This window comes from Acinonyx jubatus, chromosome C1 (genome assembly GCF_027475565.1).
Source record: "Acinonyx jubatus isolate Ajub_Pintada_27869175 chromosome C1, VMU_Ajub_asm_v1.0, whole genome shotgun sequence".
NCBI lineage: Eukaryota > Metazoa > Chordata > Mammalia > Carnivora > Felidae > Acinonyx > Acinonyx jubatus.
Genome location: NC_069381.1, coordinates 176,217,738 through 176,230,752, shown reverse-complemented (window position 1 = coordinate 176,230,752; position 13,015 = coordinate 176,217,738).

The window sequence follows — 13,015 nt, the reverse complement described above, 5'->3', positions numbered from 1 at the left end:
CTGCAGGCACTTCCTTTTTTCTATGACATACAGCAAGTAAACCCAAGAATAAAACACACAGAAGCATAATTTACCACACACTTGAACTCTTCCCCACTTTTTTGAGGGATTATGCATTTAAAGGAATTTAGTAAAAAAAAAAAAAAAAAAAAAAAAAAGAGTCCTCTTCTTAAGAGAAGAGAATAATTTGCAGAACAATAGGTTAACTGCCAATTGTGAGAAGAACAAGGGATGTTTCAGCATCCACACAATGAGCCCTCAGTTTAAGGTTCAGAATTTCTACCAAGTTAGATAGAAAAAATAAAATAATAGTGTGATAAACTGACAAGAGTAATCATACATTAACCCCATTCCTGTTTGAAACATGCTTTTTTGTAACCCTCATCATAAGAGCAAAGTCCCCTCCAAAAGTCCCAGAGTTTTTGAGGGGAAGGGTATTTTTTATCTATATCCTTCATATTGCTAGTGTAAATTAAAGACATATTAACTCAATAAGGTACTTGAAATCTTTTTTTTTTAATTTTAATGTTTATTCTTGGTAGAGAGTGTGTGAATGGAGGAGGGGCAGAGAGAGAGAGAGGGAGACACAGAATGTGAAGCAGGCTCCAGGCTCTCAGCTGCCAGCACAGAGCCCGACGCGGGGCTCGAACTCAGGAACCATGAGATCATGACCTGAACGAAAGTTGGACGCTCAACGAACAGAGCCGCCCAGGCGCCCCTAGAATTCTTGATAATAATTTTGAAAAGTGTCAAGTTTATATGATATTAGGTTATTGCTTTTATGATTCACTGGTGTGATATCTGAAGTTCTAGGGGAACGTTTGTCTGTTTTCCCCAAAAGCAAGATAATTATAACTATCACATAAGGCTGCTTGATAATTAAATGAGTTAATATATGTAGAGCACCTAGAATCATAATAGATGCAGAAAGTCTCTATATAAATATTATTAATTATGACTATGCCAACCAGGGAATTCATCTTTGACATTTCCTTCTTTTTTTATTCCACGAATCTAGCTAATAACATGACATAAGCGAGTAAAAGCGTTGTATTTCTTACCACTGCCTGGGTTCATTTCCTGTCCTCTCTTTACTATAAGCTCTGTTCACTTTTTGCCTTTAATATTAGGCACCATGCTTCACCAAGGAATCTATGTTGCATAACACTTCCAAGCCGGTGGTATTGATGACATCTTACATGATGCCATCATCACTTTTAAAACTGAGAATGGCTCTTTATTTTCAGTGGAACCAGTTGTGTCCTTTTCCCTGGCTTTTAAATTCATTCGAATTTGATCCTAGGATACCTATCAACCCTGAGCTCTTACTACTCCTGCTTTTCACATGCAAATAACTGGACACTCTACTCAAGCTGGCTTAAGAATATTAAATGTATAAACTGAACAAAAGCTTGTCAATAGGCTGGACTCAGAGACAGTAGGTGCAATAAATGGTTCAGGTTCTTTCTCTCCTTCACAATGCTGGCCTTACCCCAAGGCTAGTTGCTCCCAAGTGAGTAGAATGGCCTCATGCCTCCATGTTCCTTTCATTCCCCAAGGTGGCCAACACATTTGCCTTGCCTTGCCCTGGTAAGGCAAGAAAAGTGGGATTACCGTGACTTGCTTCTGGTATCAGCTGGAGTAGAATCAATATCGGTGATTCAACCACAGAATCTATTAGAGGTGCTAAATTTAGTTGAAACTCACTAAATTCATTTTGATTGATCAATGCTTAAAAATCCGTTTATATTGCCAATTTATAAAGTGGAAAAGAACCGATAAGAGTTATTGAGGTCTGAGATTGACCCATCACGCTTTCATATGCTATACGAAATATCAGATTATTTTGGGAGATACAGATGTGGGATTTAGTCCAAGAGTGACCATTCACTAGCAGTGTGAACTTGAGAGAGTTCTCTACCCTCAATAACTCTCGGTTTTTTCAGTTGTAAAGGGAGCGTGAATACAGAACATACTTAATAAGATGGTTTTCATACCAAATAAGAAATGAAGTGCTTCATCCAGTGTGTGCTACATAATAAGCTCATGATAAGTCTTGGTTATCTTTTCCAAGATAAATGAATTATAGCCAATTAAGGCAAATGTTGCAGAAATACATTCTAAATTAAGTGGAAATCTAGATGATAAAAATATTACTTAATTTGATTCAATATTGTAAAAATAATCAGTTAACAGGGGATTTCCTGGTGGGAAACACTGAGAAACTCAGTGTACTATGTGTAAAAGAATGATTTGCAATGGGTAACGTTGCAATTGTTTGTTTAAAATTAGTGATTCTACTAATAACAAACATTTATGTAGTCACAGGAATTTCAGAGTTTATCATGCAACTGATTAAGCAAGGAGTTTTTTTTTCCCCACAGGTAGTTCAAAAGAAGATACCAGATGAGCACTGTTTATTCAGGCATTCTGTATTATGGGTCTAAATGCATGCATTTCTAGCATATCCACGCAGCCTACTGTTATTCATGGGTCGACAATTTAGATTTAGTCAACCTGAAGCACTGATCAAAAAGAATGACCCCATTCTTCATGGCTTCCCAGCAATCCACCTGTAGGGTGCATTGCTTGAAGCTGAGATTCTGTTCATGCTGAAAGTGTTTCTTCTGGCCTCCCTGCTTGAACTCATCCTCTCCAATTCCAATTCAAAGCTCTTTGGGAATCCTGCTGTCATACTCTCTTTACCAATCTCCAGCCCAGCCGTGTTTCATTAATCATCATCCCAGAGCTGGCAAAGACATGGTGGATGGGAACCTTGTCCTTCATTTCTGTGCATTTGTTAGAGCTCATGGGCAATGCTGTTCAAGCAGATTGATTCAAAGCCTGCAGATATCATAGTTTTAAAGGCATCGAAGAGCACTGACATTATTACTACGACTTAATAGAACTTTACCTTTCGGTGCAGCTTGGTATCTCTTTAAAATCGCTGCTCACAGGGGCGCCTGGGCGGCTCAGTCGGTTGAGTGTCCAACTTTGGCTCAGGTCACGATCTCACGGTTTCTGAGTTCGAGCCCTCCATCGGCTCTGTGCTGACAGCTCCGAGCCTGGAGCCTGCTTTGGATTCTGCATCTCCCCTCTCTCTCTACCCCTCTCCTGTGTCTCTGTGTCTCTCAGTAATAAATAAACATAAAAAAACAAATAAATAAAAATTAAATCTACATTTAAAATTTTTTTTAAATGGGGCCCCCAAAGGGCTCAGTTGGTTAGGCGACCAACTTTGGCTCAGGTCATGATCTCGCAGTTTGTGAGTTCAAGTCCCGCATCGGGATGTGTGCGGACAGCTTAGAGCCTGGAACCTGCTTGGGATTCTCTGTCTCCCCTCTCTCTGTCTCTCTGTCTCTTAATAATAAATAAACGTTAAAAAAATAATTTAAAAAATCACTGCTCCCAAAAGGAAAAGTCCCCTCCATTTCCAACTCTGAGCGCGGACACAACAGTTTTGATGGTGTGTGAGACTCCTATGCAGCAAGCTAGTCCGCAGTGCCTGCAGCTGGGTTTGTCGCCCATACAGAATTTTGCTCAATTTGGAAAAGTGCTCAATTTCACCTTCTTAGACAAAGGTATTAAGAGAACAATCAAAATTTCCCATCTCTTTAAATACTGTCCTTGGGAAGTTAGTTAATCTTTTTATGCTATTGAGCTTCCTCTCTTTTTTGGGAAATGAAAGAACATGTACAGTTTTAATAAAAAACTTGAAGTTGGAAGGGTCAGTGGTGAACATCCATCCTAATTTTTTTTTTTTTTTTTTTTTTTTACAGATGGAAAACCTGAAACCCAGAGCTGCTTGCTCAGCATTACTCTTTAATATTATTATCACAGCTCTGACTGTTACTGAGTATGCTTTGTTCTGGCAATCAAAGTAGGAAAAAGTCTTCGCATCAAAGTGTTCTCAAAGAACGTGATTGTGAAGACGGACAAATATAGCTTATTTGTCTTCCATGGTGGGTGACAATAACAAAGGATACGTAAGACATTTTTTTCTTTTGAAAATCGACAAAAGACAAGAATGACAAAATTGCCAATAGTACGTAAGAACGTGAAAAATATGAAGTAAAAATTAAAATAGTACAAACGTATTGGAAAAGGCTGTCTCATGTGCATAGTCTTTCGACCTACGCTTGGCCCCTTGAATACCTTGGGCCTGGAACACTTCCTTACCAGGAGATAAAGAGTTCACACAGGGGGCACCTGGGTGGTTCAGGCGGTTAAGCTTCTGACTCTTGGTTTCGGCTCCGGTCATGAACTCACAGTTTGAGAGTTCAAGCCCTACATCTGGCTCTGTGCTGAGTACCGAACCTGCTTGGGATTCTCTCTTTCTCTCACTCTCTCTCTGCCCCTGCCACGTTCTCTCTCTCTCTCAAGGTACCTAAACTTAAAAAACAAAAACAAAAACAAAAAAGAGTTCACACAGCTTGTGTTGGACCTTGTTATAAGCTCCATGAGCAAGCTTTTTGTCTCCGCTAAAGGTGTTTGCATCATACGGCCCCCAGGCAACCCCACTGTTATGTCTGTTCTCCCCAAGGGACAGGGTCCTTGTACTACAACATAGAATTAGCATGCCTAGACTAATCCCTGCGTCCATCACCAGGAGAGACCCTTTGGGACTGATGCCCAGTACTGAAGCTGACTTTGTGCTGTCTCTTCTTCTAGGTAAGCAAAATATTGTCTCAACCAGTGCTTGACTGTACTGTAGCTTCCTTGGTGACTCTAATATAAAGAAACAAGGGGCAGAAGTGTTTACAGTTCCCCTCTCAGCTTGGTAACACATAAAACACGCATTCTGCTCACATAAAATGTGATTTCCATTAGGTAACTGTATCTGAAATAGAAACAAAATATTCAAACAAAAATGACTTTAGCTAGTTTTGGTTTTTAGGTGTGGCGAGGTGCTGGGCTGGCATAGTTTATATCAGTGAGAAAGCAAATATTGTTATACCCTGCTTTTTACAGAGACCAGCGTGGGAAAGAGAAAGGAGGAAACTCAGAAGACATGGTATATCATTTACCAGACTATTGGCAGTTGGAACAGAAAGCTTCATTCTTCCGGATAGTAACGTATAGGGAAATTTCTGGACACTGTCAGGGAGAACAAAGAGAAGAGAAGAGGCCAAAGCCTGAACTTACTTCTAAGTGATTTGCATTTCTGCTACATGAACATCTGCTATGTCCCCAAATACCAGTAAAGTCTGGCCAGGTTCAAATGTACATGAGCGGATATTGACGAAATCAAGGAAAAGTAACTGCCAACGTGAACGGTACAGGAGAAAGAAAAAACATAGCCTCCGAAGGTGAGATACCAGGGAATTTGTTGATGAGCACAAGATAACCCTAAAAACAAAAACAAACAAACAAAAGCTAGAATGAAAAAAAAAGTCTGACTCTTTGGGGCTGTTTCTTATTTTTAATACATTTTTGTTTTATCTTTTTTTTTTTTTCTTTTCTGCTTCAACCCATGCACTGAAATGCACTTTGGTAGATTCTGTCGACTGGCCCCATGCTGCCTATCCTTCCTCGACCATCTTACTTTAGCTTTGTTTGCTATTTATTGCTGTTATTCTTGGTGTTATAGTAGTTAAAGCACACATCTGACCATATCGTTCCACTCCTACTAAATACTTCCATACATCTTTCAAAATATTTTTTACAGAAACTATGATGCCATTATCACACCCACAAAATCAACAATGCTTTGTTAATACCATAGAAAATTATAGCCAATTCATGTTTTCCTATTTATCTCAAAAAAATGCCATTTGGAATTAGGATCCAAACAAAGATGACTCTTGTATTTGATTGTAACGTCTTCTAATCTTCTTTTAATCTAGAATAATCGTATGTATTCTTTTTTTAATTTTTTTCTCAATGCCTTTGAATTATTGAAGAAAAACCTGATACTTTGTCCCATAGAACAGCCTATGGCTGAATATGTATGGTTGCCTCATCGTGTTGTCATTTAACCTGTTTCTTTCACTCTGTATTTACTATAAATTGGAAGTTAGTCTAACTTTTTATTGCTTAGGTTTGGTTCAATTTCTTGGCAAGAATACTTTTATATTCTTGACAAGAATAATATTATAAAAAATACTAATTCTATATGAATACTTCATATCGTATGACATCAGAAGGCATCTAATGTCTGGCGATATTACCAATCATTGCATTCAGAGGATGGAATCAAGCTTTATAAAAAGCACAAGCTTATCTCTTTAACCCTCTGCCCTTCACCATTCTTTCTTCTTCCTCTCAGGAAGGTTGGCATGGTGTCTGAAGGTTCACTATACATCTTGTGATCAAAAAGACAAAACTCACAAGCAGAGCAAGAAGATAAAAAAAGGCATAGACACGTTACGGTAAAGACATAGGAATTCCGTGGCCAGTCTAATTCTTGATTTATTGTTGAGTGAAAAAACATGAATCTCCCATTGAAACTGTTATTGCTTGAAATTTCTGCCATTTGCAACTATATGCGACATCGATTCACCTCTTTTTCACATCGTCCCTCAGCAATACTAGTTCTGTATGCACTAGGAAAGCTCTCCTGGTTATTTGGAGCCAGCACCTGCTCTGATTAGCAAGTGGCCACATCCATACTCGTCTCTTCACTGAGATTTCAAACGCATGCCCTGTGCTTTGCTTTAACTTTAAAAATGTGAATCTTAAGGGTACCTACTTCTTAGTTTTATTGTGAGAACTACATTAATTCAAGTAAATTACCGGAGATAAACCATAGCGTCTGGTATACAGTAAGTAGACTTCCTCTTCCCATTACTTCTTCAGATCATTGAAACAAGCATCAGGGTGAGGTAGCAACTGACATTTAGTATCACCCAGGAACCGTGCAACTATATTTGTCATCGATTATTCCTTAATCATCTGAGGCACTCTCTTTCCAAGCTGTTACTACCCAAAACTTTACATAGGAATTATTTGCTCGTGAAGAGAAAAACCATTGTCATGCAGAACTGGACACAAAAAATAATAGTAAATTATGTGTTCGTATCAAGATAGAAGTCTAAAAAATGGGGACGGGGAACCTATTACAGGTAGCTCAATAAATACAAGTTACCAACATCTAAGTTTCTGTTTATTCACTCTAAATTTGTATATTAAAAGGAAGGCCACACCAAACATGTGGGGGAAGCTATGGCAGAGGTTGATCAGCTAGCTGAGAATGATGAGTTTATCAACCTGGTGAGATATATTTAAGATAAAATAATTTTCTGAGCAACATCTCAAGTCGACCAAAAGCTGGTAAATCAGTAAGGCAGATTTGATTTTCCTAAAAACATAAAAGACTCTGTCTTGGCCACAAAAAAGTAGATCTGGGTCAAGTCCACAGTGGAAATACAATTTTGGGGCCAGTAAAACCTCTTGCTGGTTCAGGGAATCAGAGCAAAAGGGCTTTGAAAGGGAAGTGTTTAGACGTCTGAGGTGTTTGAAACACTTATGAATGAACTCCAGGGATGCCCTCACTCGGAAAATTAGATCGTCCTATAATCAGAGAGCATAAAAAAGTTACAATGGGAATTTGACTTCCCACACGATGGAGTAAAGAGGTTGACAAATCCACTTGCTACAAAGCAACTAGAAAGCAGGGCAAAATTTTCAAAGCCAACAATTTTATCAGCATTCTGGAATTTGACCAAAGGTCTATAACTCAGCAGTGTTTATTCATGAAACAAACACATTTATTAATGTGGACTTCGGGTAAGAACAGCGCAGGTGTGTGGCCTTCTCAGCCGTGGCTCCTTCCCTTTCTCCCTACTCGCAGCCTGATTAGGTTCAGTCATCGTGGTACTTCAGCCAGGGCATGGCCATGGCAAGCGGTGAAAACCAGCTGCTTTGCCGTTGCTGCTGCCCTAAGACACTTCTTTGATTGCAGTGTAGTCGAAGTGTTGGGTTCAATAGCAAGAACACAGGCAGAACCAACAGATGAACCGGGGATTTAACAGAGACTTCCAGAGGTGAGACAGCCACACATCCAGGAGCCACCAAAGACTACACACATGTGCCGAAGTGGCAAGCGTGGGCACGCGCCATCCACACTTCCTAGGTCCACAGGACTGGCGGGACCAAATGATACTCAGAAGAGTCACAACAGCCCAGCAGAACGTAAGAAGTGGGGAAGATTTTAAAATGACCTGAAGTTTGAATGTATCCTTCAGCCCACGCCCAAATCCATCATGCAAGGGTTGACGCTTTACTGGCTTAAATTCTTGGAGCACAAATTTTGACTCACCTTCAGTTGATCTCTAATCTATGCCAACAAAGGAACCGTGACTTAAAAATAAAACCAACCAAAAATTTGAGCAGAGATCAGTGACCTTGCATTTCCAGGGAGACATGCTACACTTACACAGGCAAGTTTATAAACAAACAAACAACAACCCAGTTTGGGGGTAGGGGAGAGCCAAATGTAGAATTGTTAATATAGGGGCGCCTGGGTGGCTCAGTCGGTTAAGCGGTTAAGCTGAAGCGTCCAACTTCAGGTCCTGTCATGACCTCACAGTTCGTGAGTTGGAGCCCCGAGTCCGGCTCTGTGCTGACAGCTCAGAGCCTGAAGCCTGCTTCCAATTCTGTGTCTCCCTCTCCCTCTGCCCCCTGCCTTGCTCCCACTCTGTCTCTGTCTCTCACAAAGTGAATAAATGCTAACAAACAAAAAAAGAATTGTTCATATATTTTCAAAAACATCCAGTATTCAACTAAAAATCAGTAGACATTGCAAAGAAACAAGAAAGCACAACCCAACCATAGAAAGAAGAATGCCCCAAGGTGTTAAATTCAGAAAGACTTCAAAGGAGTTACTATAAATGGATTGAAACAATAGTAAGAGCCATGTTTTGTTTTGTTTTTTAATTTTCTTTTTACATTAATTTAGTTTTGAGAAACAGAGTGAGACAAAGCATGAGCGGGGAGGGGCAGAGAGGCAAGGTGACACAGAATCTGCGGCAGGCTCCAGGCTCTGAGCAAGCCATCAGCACAGAGCCTGATGCAGGGCTCGAACCCACAAACTGTGAGATCATGACCTGAGCCGAAGTCAGACACTCAACCGCCTAAGCCACCCAAGTGCCCCAAATAAGAGCCATGCTTAAAGGAAAGCATGGCAACAATGTTGTAGTGAATGGATAATTTCAAAAAAAGATTAAAAATTATTTTTAAACAGGATCAAATGAAAATTGTGGAGTCGAAAAGCGCAACAAATAAAATGCAAATTCACTTGAAGGGCTCAATAGCAGCTATGAGAAGGCAAGAAATAATTGATTAACTTGAAAATAAAACAATAGAAATGATTCAATCTGAAGACCGGGGGGAGAGGGGAATTGAATAAAAGCAAACAGTCTTATAAATCTGGGGAATGAAATCAGTTCTACCAACACATGAGTGATAGGAGAAGAAGAAAAAAGACAGTGAAAAATGTCAAAAGATATATTTGAAGAAATAATAGCTGAAAGCTTCCCAAATATGATTTTTTTCAAAAGACAATCTACCTAACAAAAAAAGTGTAAAAAACCTAAAATAAAATCCAAGCGCAGTAAAGATAAACAGATTCACACTGGGACACATAGTCGAACCGTCGGGAGACAAAGACCAAAAGGAAATTTTGAAAACAGCAAGAGAGAAATGATTCATTCACATATTAAATGTACAGGAGAACAACATTAAGACTAAAGGCTGACTTCTCTCAAAACCTGGTGGCCAGAAGCAATGGGTTGGCAATTCAAAACCCTTAAAAACAAAACCGAGAACGATCTACCAAGAACTATCTATCCATTTTAAAATGCAAGTCTAGGAGCACCTGGGTGGCTCAGTTTGTTAAGCATCCAACTCTTGATTTCGGCTCAGGTCATGATCTCAAGGTTTGTGAGATCTAGCCCTGCGTTAGGCGGCTCTCAGCTCCATGCGGACCCTGCTTGGGATTGTCTTACTCCGTCTCTCTCTCTGCCCCTCTCCCACTCATGCTCTCCCTTTCTCTCAAAATAAGTAAATAAACATTTAAAAAAATAAAATGCAAGCCAAATAAAAACTTTTTTTATAAAGCCTAAAGAATGTATTATTACCAGACTTGCCTTACAAAAAATTCTAAAAAAATAAATAAATAAAACACTTCAGACTAAGAGAAAGTGACATTAGACATGAAATCAAATCTGCAGGAAGAAATGAAGAACACTGCAAATATTAAATATATGAGTAAAAATGCCATAAAGGACTATTGACTAGTTCTCATTTCTTTTCATAACTCTTTTTATCTGACGTGATTGTACAAAGCAATTGTTATTACATGGTGTTGTTGGATTTATAATATATATAGATATAATATATATGGCAATAATTACAATATATATGGCAATATATATGGCAATATTGTTTTACTCTTCCTTTTTCCTTCCATCTTTCCCTTTTATTTCTTTTCTGTCTGTATCTTTTCCCTTTCTCCCTTTCTTCCTCCTCTCCCCTTTGTGTTATTATTGCCAAATATACTGTTGGTGTGTCTGTGACTTTACTTATGAATTTTTACCTAGAAAATACAATAAAATATACAGTAAAAGTTTTTTTTAATTTTTTTAAATGTTTATTTATTTTTGAGAGAGAGAGACGGAGACAGAGTGCAAGTGGAGGAGGGGCAGAGAGAGAGATACACACACAGAATCTGAAGCAAGCAGGTTCCAGGCTCTGAGCTGTCAGCACAGAGCCCAGCGTGGGACATGAACTCACCAACTGTGAGATCATGACTTGAGCCAAGGTCAGACACTTAACCAACTGAGCCACCCAGGCGCCCCTATACAGTAAAAGATTTTTTTAAAAACCTAGAGTTAATAAGACAGTTTAATGAAATTGATGGCAACATGATGAGAATGCAAAATTAATAATATTCTTATACATATACAATAAACAAGTAAAATATCATATTAAAATATATTAAAATAACCTTCACAATAGCAATAAAAATGTACGGTATCCTTTAAAGAAATCTGGAAAACTGCAGAAGTCTTTATGGAGGAAATTATAAATCTTTCCTGAAGGTCATAGATGAAGCTCAAGTATATAAGGAGATACACATGCCTGTGTGTGGCTTGAAAGACTCAATGTTATGTACATGGCAAATTTTCCCAAATTAATTATAAATTCAATACAAGTCCGATCAAAATACCAGCAGCTGTTTTATGGAACTTGACAATTTGATCCTAATTTTAATAGGAAATATAAGAGACAAAAATATACAGGACAATATTAACAGGAAAAAAATTGTTAGAGAATGTGCAAGAACATACATTCGGGCTTGTGATAAAGGTATAATAATTTGGGGTACAGTAACTTCACAGACATGTCTAAATACCCCAGGGGAACAGTATCTAGAGAAGCAGACCCACACCTCATTTGGAGATTTGTACACGGAAGAAGTCATATTGCAAATCAGTAGGGAATGAATGGTTGATTCTGTAAATCAGATGATGGATTGCTCGTTTGGTAAAAAAAAATAGATTTCCATCTCAAATTTCGTATAAAATGAAATACAGATAAACAAAACTGTAAATTATTTTTAAAAGAATAGCAGAAAATATATTTGGGGGATGTTTTCTCTTGGAAAACATCTGAAATGTGATTACTTTTTAAAAAGAATCCTATGTAAAAGACAGCAGTAGTAATGTAAAAAAGCAAGTAGTGGACTGAAAGATAATTTCAATGAATGTAACTGCCAACAATATACGGAATATACAAAAAGCATTTAGATATCATTAAAGAACAGTCAAATAGAAATTATGTGTATAATGTATAAACAATTCACATAAGTGAAAACCCAAATGGTCAGCTGACACATGAATACTGGTTTTGCCTCATTATTATTCAAGGGAATGAAAAAAAATTTTTTTTTATTTTTTTTCAAGGGAATGAAAATTTTGAGGAAAATGAAATAAAATTAAACAGATACCAGATTCACTAATGTGTGTACATAAATATAAATAATATAAATAATATAAATATATATATATATATATATCATAGGGGAAAATGTGGAACAATGGGAACCCTCATATTCTGCTAATGTGACAATATATCAGCTTAATTATTTGCAAAGCCATTTCTATCAATTTTTCCTTTAAAATAAATTTATAAAATTATTAAATACACAAAAGTAGGGAGAATAGTATGATTAATTTCCATGTACACTTTACTCAACATCCATGATGATCAACATTATTCTAAAGTATGTCATCTAGAATGTGCCAGTCTCCCCACTCTTCCTAGGTTTTGCTTGTTTGTTTGCTAGATTATTTTATTTTATTTTATTTTATTTTATTTTATTTTAAAGTTCATTTATGTATTTTTGAGAAAGAGAGTGCGAGACAGGAGAGGCGGAGAGAGGGAAAGAGGATCCCAAGCCGGCTCTGAAGTAACAACTCAGTCCCACAATCTGTGAGATCATGACCTGAGCCAAAATTAAGAGTCAGATGCTTAACTGACTAAGCCACCCAGGCACCCTGCTGGATTACTTTAATTTTTTTAAATGTTTATTTATTTCTGAGACAGAGAGAGACAGAGCATGAGTGGAGGAGGAGCAGAGAGAGGGAGACACAGAATCCAGGTTCTGAGCTGTCAGCACAGAGCCCCAAGCATTTAAGGCACTTGATGAATTTTAATCCATTCATGGCTGGAAGTACTAGGCTGAATATGAGCCATGGTGGTTGAGGCATGTCCAAACAAAGTAATGATAATTGATACCCCATTTCATGGTATATCTATTGATTCAACAGTTAAATCTAAATTATTCCTGAAAAAAATAAAAACAAAGTCAACCACATAAGTGACCTATGAGATTTAAGAAAACTGGGGTAAATATGAGAATAGCCTCTTAAATTTTTGTCTTCATTAAGAATGAACATAAGAACAACTCACCAGATTAAGAAATGGAAGATATTCACCAATAAAAGATATTCTAATGAGTTATTTTTGGAGGGATAAACAATCCAGACTGGGATTTGCTTTATAAAGACTA